The sequence below is a fragment of the Mus caroli genome, unplaced genomic scaffold, assembly GCF_978045245.1.
Source record: "Mus caroli unplaced genomic scaffold, Mus_caroli_1 scaffold_1, whole genome shotgun sequence".
Lineage (NCBI taxonomy): Eukaryota > Metazoa > Chordata > Mammalia > Rodentia > Muridae > Mus > Mus caroli.
The window spans coordinates 174,894,552-174,908,721 of NW_028227256.1; the positions used below are offsets into that span (position 1 = coordinate 174,894,552).

Here is a 14,170-nt window from a genome sequence, read left to right on the forward strand (position 1 = left end):
GGCCCCTCCTAACCAGAGACAGCACTGACTGCCTCCCAGGAGACTGGCTCTAACCCAGGACACAGAGCTCTACCTGCCTCCAGAGGCTAGTTCCAGTCAGAGGCACCCAGGCCAGTCAACAGCAGAGAGAACCAGATGCAAGCTCAAGAAAATAAGTAACAGATCCCAATGCAATTTGCCATCATCAGAACCCAGTTCTCCTATCAGAGCATGTCCTGGATACCCTAACACACCTGAAAAACAAGATTCTGCACTAAAATCCCATCTCATGAAGAGGCCTTTAAGAGAATATAAGTAACTCCGTTAAAGAAATACAGGAAAACACGGGCAATCAGTTAGAAGCCCTGAAAAAGGAAACAAATAAATCTCTTAAACAAATTAAAAATACAAAAAAGCAGGTGAAGGAACTGAACAAAATGACCTGAGACTTAAAACCGAAAGTATAAACAATAAAGAAAACACAAATAGAGGCAACTCTAGAGATGGAAAACCTAGGAAAAAGATCAGGAGATACAGATGCAAGCATTACCAACAAAAGTGTAAAAAGCTCCTAACGTAAAATACCAGGAAATTCAGGAAACAGTGAGAAGATCAAATCTAAGAATAATAGGAATAGAAGAGGGTGAAGAGTTCCAGCTCAAAGGGCCAGAAAACATCTTCAACAAAATCATAGAAGTTCCCTAACCTAAATAAAGAGATGGCCATAAATATTCAAGAAGCCGAAACAGCAAATAAATTGGATCAGAAAAGAAAATCCTACTGTCACATAATAATCAAAACACTAAATGCACAGAGCAAAGAAAGAATATTAAAAGTTGGAAGGGAAAAAGGCCAAGTAAGATATGAAGGCAGATATATCAGAATTACACCAGACTTTTCCACAGAGACTCTAAAAGCCAGAAGACCCTGGACAGAAGTCATTCAGACCCAAAGAGAACACAAATGGCAGCCCAGGTTACTATACCCAGCAAAACTCTCATTCACCATAGAATGAGAAACCAAGATATTCCATGAAAAAAACCCTAAATTTAAACAGTATCTTTCTAGTAATTCAGCCCTACAGAAGATACTGGAAGGAAAACTCCAACACAAGGAGGGTGACAGCAACCAAGAAATTAAACATTCTAAAGTAAACCCATAAGAAGAGAAGTGCAGGCACAATCGCGCCCACACACACACACACAACCATCTTCAGTAACAAAAATAACAATAACAGGAATGAACAATCATCTGTCTTTAATATTTCTCAACATTAATGGACTAAAAACTCCCCAATAAAAAGACACAGGCTAACAGACAGGATATGTAAATATGTAAACTAGATCCAGCATTTTGCTGCATAACAAGAAACATACTTCAGTGGCAAAGACAGACACTACCTCATTGTAAAGGGCTGGAAAAAAGTTTTTCAAACAAATGGTCCCAAGAAACAAGCAGCAGTTGCCATTCTAATATACAATAAAATAGACTTTTACCCCAAAAGAATCAAAACAGATGGGGAAGGATAATTCATATTCATCAAAGGAAAAATCCACCAAGAGGAAGTCTCAATTCTGAACATGCAACGGAACCCATATTTGTAAAAGAAACTCTACTAAATCTTAAAATACATATTGAAACTCACACATTAATTGTGGGAGACTTCAACATACCACTCTCACCAATGGACAGGTCCTTGAAACAAAAATTAAACAAAGGCATGGAACCAAATGGATTTAACAAATATCTACAGAACACTTCACCCCAAAACAAGAGAATATACCTTCTTCTCAGCACCTCATGGAACTTTCTCCAAAATTTAGCATAAAATTGTACACAAAACAAGACTCAACAGATACAAGAAGATTGAAATAATCCCATTCATTCTATCAGATCACCACAGACTAATGCTAGACTTTAACAACAGAAACAACAGAAAGCCCGCATAGTTATGCAAACTGAAAAACAAATCTGCTCAACAATAACTTAAGGAAGAAATAAAGAAAGAAATCAAAGACTTCATGGAATTCAATGAAAATGAAGATACAACATACCCAAACTTATGGGACACAATGAAAGTTGAGGAAAATTCACAGCACTGAGTACTTTCATAAATATATTGGAGAGATCCCACACAGGCAACTTAGCAGCACACCTGAAAGCTGTATAACAGAAAGAAACAAACACACCCAAAAGGAATAGATGGAAAAAAAAATAGTCAAACTCAGGGTTGAAAACATCCAGTTTTAAACAAAGAGAATGATCCAAAGAATCAACAATACCAAGACCCAATTCTTTGAGAAAATAAACAAGATAGATAAACCCATAGCCAATGTAACAACAAGGCACAGAGAGATTATGCAAATTAATAACACCAGAAGTGAAAAAGGAGATATAACAACAGAAACTAAGGAAATTCAACAAATCATCAAAACCTACTACAAAAGCCTAAGCTCAACACAACTGGAAAATCTAGATGAAACGGATGAATCTTAAGATCAGGTAAACTATCTAAACAGTCTAATAACCCCTAAGGAAATAGTCATTAAAAACCTCCCAACCAAAAAAAAAAAAGCCCAGAAGCCAGATGTTTTTAGTGCAGAATTCTAGCAGACCTTCAAAGAAGAGCTAATACCAATACTACTCAAACTACTCTATGAAATAGAAACAGAACAAACACTACCTAATTCATTCTATGAAGCCACAGTTGCCGGTTATTCTGATACATAAACCATGCAAATGCGCCAAAAGAGAAAGAGACCTTCAGGTCAATTTCACTTATGAATATTGATGCAAAAATACTCAATAAAATTCTTGCAAACTGAGTCCAAGAACACATCAAACTATCATTCACCACAGCCAAGTAGGCTTCATCCCAGGAATGCAAGATTGATACAATATACGAAAATTCATTAACATAATCATCTATATAAACAAACTCCAAGAAAAAAAACAACATGATTATCTCATTAGATGCTGAAAAAAAGTCATTGACAAAACATAACACCCCTTCATGTTAAAAGTCTTTGAGAGATCAGGAATTCATGGCACATACACATAACTAAATATAATAAAAGTATTATATAGCAAACCAACAGCCAACATCAAATTAAAGGGAGACAAACTAGAAGAAATCACACTAAAATCGGGTACAAGACAAAGTTGCCCACTCTCAAACTATCTATTCAATGCAGTACTTGAAGTTCTGCTAGAGCAATTAGAACACAAAAGGAGATCAAACAGATACAAATTGGAAAGGAGAAGTCAAAATGTCACTATTTGAATGGTATGATAGTATACATAAGCAACCTCACAAAATTCTACCAGAGAACTGCTACAGCTGACAAAGTGGCAGGATATAAATTTAACTCAAACAAATCAGTAGTCTTCCTTTATACAAATAATAAACAGGCTGAGAAATAAATTAGGGAAACAACACCCTTCACAATAGTCACAAACAGTATAAAATATCTTACCACACAAGCGAAAGATCTGTATGACAAGAACTTCAAATTCCTGAAGAAAGAAATTAAAAAGACCTCAGTAGATGGAAAGTTCTCCCATGATCATGGATTGGTATGACTAACATAGTAAAAATGGCCATCTTACCAAAAGCAATCCACAGATTCAATATAATAACTGTCAAAATTCCAACACAATTCTTCACAGACATGGAAAGAGCAATTCTCAACTTCATATGGGAAAACAAAAAAATCCAGGATAGCGAAAACAATTCTCAACAATAAAAGATATGCTGGGGGGAAATCACCATCCCTGATGTAAAGCTGTACTACAAAGCAACAGTGATAAAGATTACATGGTATTGGTACAGAGAAAGACAGGTCAACCAATGGAATAGAATCGAAGACTCAGAAATAAACCCACACACCTACAGATACTTGATCTTTGACAAAGAAGCCAAAAACATAGTGGAAAAAAAGAAAGCATCTTCAATAAATGGTGCTGTCTAAGTGGCTGTCTTTATATATAGAAGAATGAAAATAGATCCATATCTATGGCCTTCCACAAAGCTCAAGTACAAGTGGATCAAGGACCTCAACATAAAGCCAGATACACTGAAACTAACAGAAGAGAAAGTGGAAAAGAGCCTCAGACTCTTTGGCACAGAACGAAGTTTCCTATGCAGAATACCAATGGCTCAGGCTCTTACTATCAACAACTGATAAATGGGACCTCATGAAACTAAAAAACTTACATAAGGCAAAAAACACCATCAATAGAACAAACTGGCAACCTACAGATTGGGAAAATCATTCACTAACCCTATATGCAACAAAGGGCTAACATTCAAGATATTAAAGAATTCAAGAAGTTAACCTAAAAAAAAAAACAATTAAAAATGGGGTATAGAGCTAAACAAAGAATTTACAACAGAAGAATCTCGAATGGCCAAGAAACACTTAAGTCCTTAGTCATCAGGGAAATGCAAATCAAAATGACCCTCAGATAACAACACATGCTGGCAAGAATGTGGAGAAAGAAGAACACTCCTCCATTTAGGGTGAGATTGCAAACTGGTAAAAACCACTCTGGAAATCAATCTGATGGTTCCTCAGAAAGCTAGACATAGTTCTACCTGAAGGTCAAGCTATACCACTCTTGGGCATATACCCCAAAAAAGAGTATACCACCATAACACAAGGACAAGTGCTCCACTATGCTCATTACAGCTGTATTTGTAATAGTCAGAAATTGGAAACAACCCAGATGTCCCTCAACCTCAATGGATACAGAAAATGTAGTTCATTTACACAATGGAATACTATTCAGCTGTTTAAAAAAAAAAAAAAAAAAAGACACCATGATTTTTGCAGGCAAATGGATGGACCTACAAAATATCATCCTGAATGAGGTAACCCAGACCCAAAAGGACATGCATGGTATGTACTCACTGATAAGTGGATATTAGCCAAAAAGTACAAAATACCTAGGATAGACAGGGCCTCCTGCGGAAGGACAGGGTTACCAACCCATGGTCAAAATTTCTGACCTGGAACTGTTCCTGTCTAAAAGAACTACAGGAACAAAATGGAGAATAGACTGAAGACAAGAGCCTAGCATGACTGTCCTCTGAGAGGCTCGGGCCAGCAGCTGACTGAGACAGAAGCAGATATCTATACTCAACCACTGAACTGAAGTTGGGGGCCCCTATGGCTTAATTAGGGAAAGGATTGAAGAGGCTGAAGGGGAGGGCGACCCCATGAGAAGACCAGGAGTCTCAATTAACCTGGACCACAGGGAGCTCCCAGAGACTGAGCCCTAGAGCGTACCCAGGAGCGTACATGGACTGGTTCGAGGCCCCCTGGCACATATATAGGAGAGAACTGCCTGGTCTAGCCTCAGTAGGACAAGATGAGCACAATCCTTAAGAGACTTGAGGCCCCAGGGAAGGGGGAGCTCTGGTGATGGGAACACCCTCTCAGAGGCAAGGGGGCAGAGGAGTGAGATGAGGAGTGTGGGATGGGGGTGGGAGGACTGGGAGGAGAGTGCAATGCTGGAACATAAATAAATAATTTTTAAAAGAAAAAAGGCTAATGATAATCCAGGTATAAGGCTGTTTTATTACAAAAAGATTTCTTTGTTCACAGATTTCACAGGCTAGTGAAGAAGATAAATAATTAACCAATTTGGAGTTATATGCTATTATAAATGAGACAAAAAAGGAAAAAAAAATCAATGCTACTGAAAAATGTAAGTTTGGCAGTGTGGTCCCATGGAGCGAGCTGCAGGGAATGATGGTTCACATGATGGAACCTGACCTGTCCAGTTTACTAGTACTCCCCTGGTATGTACAGTAAAACACAAAGAAGCCTTAGAGGACCATCTAAGGACCCAAGATAAAGTCAAGATGCCATGGACCAATGGGGTGATTTGAGATATTTTTAGGTTTAAAATGAACTGAAATATTCTAAAAATTACATGGTAATTAAATTAAAAAGGTAAATCAAAAGAAATATGTCTTTATATGCAGCAAGAAAGATATTTCCAGAAGAGCTAACACCTGCTGTGGGCTACTGTGCTAAGTAATCTGAGTCTGTAACTAGGAAAATATTAAAACAGTAGCAAACAGCAAACCAATTTAACATTGGAAAATCATAATCTGGTACTTTAGAAAAATGGGGAATATTTCACTCTGTTTTGGTAATATAGCCACATTCCACATAATATTTTTCTACATAAATTTGTAAATTTTATGAAATTTTGTGACTTTTCCTCCTTTAAATTCTTCAATCAACTTAACATGTACAGAGCCAAGCAAAGACATATCTCTATAAGACGTAAGAAAATTCTTTGTTATGCTCATTTAATTAAGAGGCAATAAGCTAGAACAATCTTTAATACATTAAAATGTATTTTCTATCATAATTTATATTTAAGGTCAGAAAAATTTTCATTAATGCAAATTTAATGGTATTGTACTTTACATACTAATTAGTTTTTCTATGAAGATATGGTACATATAAGCTAAGAAATAAACACAGATGCCAATAATTTTTAATTACAGTTAAGAGTAACATGTCAAAACAAGAAATTAAAAATAACAGTGAGAAAATTTTGTGGCTAAAACAATGCAATGCTTATTTAAAAGTTCATTTGCTAATGATGATTACAAATGGAGAATTTTAGAAGTCCTAAGATTCTGAAGAAAAACGTTCTGATAAAATTGCCTTTGAAATATAGACTTCCATATATTCAGCCACCCTGAAATACTAACTAAGGACTCTTTAAGTCAAATTCTGTTCGAAGAAAGAAGCTTCAGAGGTAGACTATTTTCTGAGGTTGGACGGGGGGTGGGGGGGGTTGTGGGGGGGAGGGCAATCATTCTCTCTATTCTTATCACTCACCCTCCAAGATATATGATCTAACCTTCTTCCTTAATTTGCTCACTGTTTTATGACAGTTGTGTTTCTACTGAGAAATAGGAAAACAAAAATAGCACATTAAGTAAAAACAAAACAGGAAAACATGTTTACAGTATTAACAAAGACCCAAAGGTGACACTTGGGTTTAGGATTATGAATTATCTTAGTAAATTGAAGTTCACAGAATATAATTTCTCAAGCACAGATGAAATAGAGTATTAATAATTCATATCTAGCTCCAATGATAATTGTCATTTCTATTTCACAAGACTGCCTTCTATCATCAAATAGCTCAACCTACATAAGCAGATCCTTGTTCTATTCATGGTTTTCTGCATATTGACAACAGGTCTCTGGTGATTAATTCTATCACAATATAGCCGGCATTAAGATATACGGTGTCTAGGCTACACAGAGAAGCCCTGTCTCGAACTCCCCCCACGCCCCCAAAAAATTAGATGCATGGTGTCTGAAAGCATTTACTTCCTCTTTCCCAGCAGGGCAGCAAATGAGACTGAAGGAGATGAAGTAAGCATGAACAGAAGAGCAGGAGGGCAGAACTCGTACTGTTTTAAATAAAGCACAGTAACTTCCAAAGATTACCATCTCCACATGCCATGTATTAGCAACCTAGTCCCACTTGCTTGCTTGCTGCTGATGTAGGCATATTATACTTATACAGCTCTTAAACCATGGCCCTAACCTCACCCTCCTGAAAGTTTGGGTAACGAACTAGATTCCAATCCAATTTGTAATATTTCTTCCCTTTCTCTTTTTTTATTAATTCTTAATTCCTCCTCTCAAGATGTTTTAAACCTAATTTAGGAGTTTTTTGGTTTTTTTTGTTTTTTTAAAAACAGGTTATGTATGTCAATGAGGCTTACCTGGAGGACACAGAACTTAAAAGAACAATCATACACTTATTTAAATATTTTAAGGAACTTACAGAAGACACAAAGAAATAGCTCAATGACTTTAAAGAGAAAGAACTTAAAGAATGCATGAGTGATGCCCAGGAAAACACAAAGAGAAGGCTGGTAGAAAACACAAAAACAATCCAGATTTTTTAAAGGAAATTCAATAAAACTACAGAAACATTGAAGAGGACTCATGGTGTAATTAAAGATGGACTAGAAAAGCCCAGTAAACCAACTAGAAAACTCAAAGGAGGCCCGAACCTGGTGGAGGCTCCAAAGGTCCACAGAGGACTCTCCACACCACAGGACCCCTAACACACCCAGGGCCTCCGGATCACAGGTAAGTTGAAAGCAACAAGAGTTCCAAAGAATCCAGGAGGGTCTTGTGCCAGTAGGAACAGGGACAAAGGAACCCTGCCTGAGCAGAGGCTAGGATTCATTCCAGTCAAGGCCAGCCCCAAGCCATCTTCAGAACAAACCCAGTGGAGGGTCCAAGGTCCCCAGAGGACTCTCCACACCTCAGGCCCCCTAGCACACCCAGGACCCTTGGATTCCTTGAGAGCACGTAGGTGGCAGAAGCAACAGAGCTTCTTGGACAGGGTCCCTTCTGGCCTTCATCCTCAGCCAGGAGGCAGAGCTGAGACCCAGACCCCAGGGCACCTGCCTTGCCAGAGGAGAGTCGGCCTACAGGGAGGGCTCTGACCCCAGTACTCAGGAAGTGGATCAGAGCTCCAGACTTCTGGACACCTTCCCTGCAAGAGGAGAGCTTTCCTGTAGAGAGTGCTCTGACCACTGGGACTCAGGTGAGAGTTGGACTCCCAGAGTGCTGACAGAGGCTAACAGAATCACAGGAGGAACAAGCTCCAGCCAGAGACAGCTCGATCATCTAACACCAGAGATTACCAGACAGTGAAAGGCAAGTGTGAGAATATTACTAATAGAAACCAAGACCACTGGGCATCATCAGAACCCAGTACGGCCACCACAACGAGTCCTGAATACCCCAACACACCCGAAAAGCAAGACTCAGATTTAAAATCATATCTCATGATGGTGGCAGAAGAGTTATTTTAATAATTCACTTAAAGAAACACAGGAGAACACTGCGAAACAGTTGGAAGCCCTTAAAGAATTACAGGAAAATACTGCTAAACAAGTAGAAGTCCTTAAAGAGGAAACACAAAAATCCCTTAAAGAATTACAGGAAAACACAACCAAACAGGTAATGGAATTGAACAAAACCATCCAAGATCTAAAAATGGAAGTAGAAACAATAAAGAAAACCCAAAGGGAGACAACTCTGGAGATAGAAATCCTAGGTAAGAAATCAGGAACCATAGATGCGAGCATCAGCAACAGAATACAAGAGATGGAAGAGAGAATCTCAGGTGCAGAAGATTCCATAGAGATCATCTGCACAACAATCAAAGAAAATGCAAAATCCAAAAAGATCCTAACTCAAAACATCCAGGAAATCCAGAACACAATAAGAAGAGTAAACCTATGGATAATAGGAGGAGATAAGAATGAAGATTTTCAACTTAAGGGGCCAGTAAATATCTTCAACAAAATTATAGAAGAAAACTTCCCTAACCTAAAGAAAGAGTTGCCCATGAACATACAAGCCTACAGGACTCCAAATACACTGGACCAGAAAAGAAATTCCCCCTGACACATAATAATCAGAACAACAAATACACTAAATACAGACAGAATATTAAAAGCAGTAAGGGAAGAATGTCAAGTAACATATAAAGGCAGACCTACTAGAATTACTCCAGACTTCTCACCAGAGACTATGAAAGCCAGAAGAGCCTGGACAGATGTTATACAGACCCTAAGAGAACACAAATGCCAGCCCAGGCTACTATACCCAGCAAAACTCTCAATTACCATAGATGGAGAAACCAAGGTATTTCATGACAAAACCAAATTCACGCAATATCTTTCCACGAATCTAGCCCTTCAAAGGATAATAAAGGGAAAACTCCAACACAAGGACGGAAATTACGCCCTAGACAAAGCAAGAAAATAATCCTTCAACAAGCCTAAAAAAAGACAGCCGCAAGAACAGAACCCCAACTCTAACAACAAAAATAACAGGAAGCAATAATTACTTTTCCTTAATATCTCTTAATATCAATGGACTCAATTCCCCAGTAAAAAGACATAGACTAATAGACTGGCTACACAAACAGGACCCAACATTTTGCTGTATACAGGAAACCCACCTCAGGAACAAAGACAGACACTACCTCAAAGTAAAAGGCTGGAAAACAATTTTCCAAGCACATGGTCTGAAGAAACAAGCTGGAATAGTGATTCTAATATCGAATAAAATCGACTTCCAACCCAAAGGTATCAAAAAAGACAAGGAGGGGCACTTCATACTCATCAAAGGTAAAATCTCCCAAGAGGAACTCTCAATTCTGAATATCTATGCTCCAAATGCAAGGGCAGCCACAGTCATTAAAGAAACTTTAGTAAAGCTCAAAGCACACATTGCACCTCACACAATAATAGAGGGAGACTTCAACACCCTACTCTCATCATTGGACAGATCCTGGAAACAGAAACTAAACAGAGACACAGTGAAACTAACACAAGTTATGAGAGAAATGGATTTAACAGATATCTACAGAACATTTTATCCTAAAACAAAAGGATATACCTTCTTCTCAGCACCCCATGGTACCTTCTCCAAAATTGACCATATAATTGGGCACAAAACAGGCCTCTAGAGATACAAAAATATTGAAACTGTCCCATGCATCCTATCAGATCACCATGGACTAAGGCTGATTTTCAATAACAACATAAATAATAGAAAGCCAACATTCACGTGGAAACTGAACAACACTGCCCAATGACACCTTGGTCAAGGAAGAAATAAAGAAAGAGATTAAAGAATATGAATTCTCCTCAGCAGCACACAGAAGCTTCTCTAAGACAGACTACACACTGATGTACAAAACAAGTATTTATATACTCAGAAAAACTGGACTAACTCCATGTATCTTGTGTGATATACACCAAACAAATCTCTATACACAAGCTCAGAGATTAAACAACCAATTACTAAAAGATAAAATGATCCAATAAGGAAAAATCAAGGAAGAAAAAAATTATTCCATGGACCTAAAAGAAAGTGAAAATACAACAGGACAACTCTAGTACTCACTAGAAGCAACCCGGTCAGAGAAATAAATAGCCCAAAAGGGCCAACATTAAAAAGTCAGAGCTCTGAAAACAATAACGTAAGGATACAACTCAGTAATTTAGAAAAACCAAACCAAACCAAATCAAAACCCAGTAGACAATCAGAAATAAGGGAGAAAAAAAGCAGAAACTTAAAAATAGAAATAACATAATACAAAGAATCAATGAATCTAAAAACCAGTTCTTTGAGAAGATAGGAAAAATGGACAGACCTCTGGACCAATTAACCAAAAGAAGGAAGGAAAGAAGGAAGGAAGGAAACCCAAATTAGTAGAATGAAAAAATGAACAGGAAAACATTAAAGAGTTACCAAAGAATTTAATAAGATAAGGGAATATTTTTAAAAACAGCATTTCATTAAGTTGGAAAACCTAAAAGAAATTGATGACTTTCTAGATTCAACCAAACCACCAAAATTAAAGCAAGAAGTAAACAACTTAAACAGATCCACAACACATGAGAAGATTAAAATAGTAACAAAAAGGCTTTCAACTAAAAATGTCTAGGCCCAGGCCCGGATTCACGGACAGCGGAACTCTATTATATAGATATACTATCAAAGATCTATAAGGAATCCTTAAATTATTAAAACACATAGAAACAGAAGGAACACTCCAAGCTTCTTCTATGTGACCATATGACTCTAGTATCAAAACCAAGCAAAGAAAAATATCAACAAACAACCCCCCAAACACTAGAGACCAACATCTCTAATGAATAGATTTTTAAAAAGCTCAATAATCTATTTACAAACCAAATACAGACTTGAAAGTCAAGAAGATTATCAACTATTAGCATGTTGCCTTTGAGAAATAGGGATGATTGCACGCAACACAAATCAATAAATGTGAGGTAGATCTCTACAAAGGTCTACAAAGTAAAATCCAGGACAGCCAAGGCTAACACAGAGAAACCTTGTCTAAAAACACCATTTTTTTTAAAAAAGGAAATTAAAAAACCCCATAAATGGACTTAAGGACAAAAACACATCCACGATTATCTCAAAAGATGCAGAAAAAGCCTCTCATCAAATCCAACATGACTCCATAATAAAAGTCCTAGAAAAACTAGGACCTAAGGTAACATACTTCAACATAATAATAAAAGCTACTGTCCTGCCTTAGTTTTGTGTCAATCTGACATAAGTTAGTCATCAGAGACATTGAGAAAATGCTTCCCTAAGATCAGGCAATAGGCAAGCCTGTAGAGCATTTTCTTAATTAGTAATTGTTGTGGGAGGGCCCAGCCCACTGTGGGTGGGGGCACCCTTTTGATATATATAGTACTGGGATCTAAAAGAAAGCAGGCTGAGCAGCCATGTGGAAAAACCAATAAGGCAGCCATCCTCCATGGCCTCTCCATCAGCTCTTGTCTGCAGGTTCCAGTCTTGCTGGAGTTCCTGTCCTGATTTTGTTCATGGATGGACTATGATGTCTCCCCATTCTGTTCTTCCCCCGAATCTGCAATTTGGCCATGGTATTTTATCATAGCAATAGTAACCCCGACTAAGAGAGCTATAAACCCACAGTCAATAATGTCCTAAGTGGAGACAAATTTGAGGTTACACCACTAAAGGCAGGAATGCCACTGAGATATGAACTTGTCCCACTCTTTCTCAACACTGTGCTTGAAGTATTAGCTGCAGCAGTAAGGCAAGAGAAGAAAAATTAAAGATCCAAAATAGAAAAAAATGTCTAATACATTCTTCTTTGCACTCAGCATAATACTGTATAAGAAATTCCAAAAATTCTACCATAAACCCTCTAGAAATAATAAACAAGTTCAGCAATGACGAAGGATAAAGAATCAACTTGTACAGATCAACTGCTTTTCTGTACACCAACCACAAGTATACAGAGAACGAGGTCATGGATATACTCTCACAGCAGCCTCAAAGGAAATAAAATATCTAAAAGCAATACGCTTCTGGCACAAAAACAAACATATAGATCATTGAAACAGGATTAAGAACACAGACAGATGAATATGTGTAAATTCAGTCATTTAATTTTTGACAAAAATGACAAATACATGCTCTAGGAAATAATAAATATTCATTAAATATTGCTGGGGAAACTGGATGTCCACACGCAGGAGATTGCAATTAGTACAGAAACTATCTCCAAATGGTTCACAAACTTAAATGTGAAACCTGAAACAGTGAAGCTGGTAGAAGAAAAAGGCAAATTTAGATACATGTACAGGAAAGGACTTCCTGAATAGGACACTCTCTATCCAAGAATTAAAGCCAGCAATTGATAACTGGGAGTTCATTAAATTGAAAAGCTGCTGCATAGCTAAAGAAACAATTAACCAGGTTAAGAGGGGACCACAAATTGAAATCTATGCTAGCTATACAGCTGACAGAGGATTAATAACTAGAATGCATAAAGAAATAAAAATCAAGCTATCCAAAAACAAATGATCCATTCAAAAGAAAAATGGACCTGACCTCTAAAAAAGTGTTCTCAAAATAAGACAAAAGTGTTCTCAAAAATAAGACAAAAGATGGTTCAAAAAGTTAAGATATTTTGTCAGTCCCTATCAATTAGGGAAAGACAAGTCAAAACAGTTTTGAGATTTCATGGAACCCCAATCAAAATGGCAAAGATCAACAAACCAACAGATAACAAATTCTGGAGGGAACATGAGCATAGGAGAGACACTCACTGTTGGTGGGATTGTAAACGGACAGAGCCACTTTGGAAATCATTATGGAAGAGTCCTCAGAAAGCTAAAAATTAACTAACCTACCATATGATCCACATATACCACTTCTTACTATGTGTACAAAGGACTCAACAGCCCATTCCACAGATACTCTTCAGCCAGGTTCATTTTCTGTTCTATGCATAACAGCTCGGAATTGGAAACAGCCTAAATGTCCTTCAACTGATGAACAGATAATGAAAATATGGCACATATACACTATGAAAAAATAGTAATGTGGATCACAAATGTATCATTTAAAAACTCCTCTAAATTTACAATGAAAATATTTTCACAAGAGAATAAGTTTCACCATATTTTACATAATACTATACTGAAAACCTTAAAATTGATACTTTATAATTAATACTTTGATTATTTCATAGAATACCTATACCACCACTTATAAGAATGAATGCAGGTTCATACTACAGAGAAATTAATTCACTGGCTTTTACAATC

At 37.3% G+C, this 14,170-nt stretch overlaps 1 protein-coding gene across 4 annotated transcripts in view; it reads right to left on the minus strand.

Annotated features, from left to right (window-relative positions):
• Akt3 (AKT serine/threonine kinase 3) overlaps positions 1-14,170 on the minus strand; it is a 241,042-nt gene that overhangs the window by 65,060 nt on the left and 161,812 nt on the right. The window lies entirely within an intron of this gene.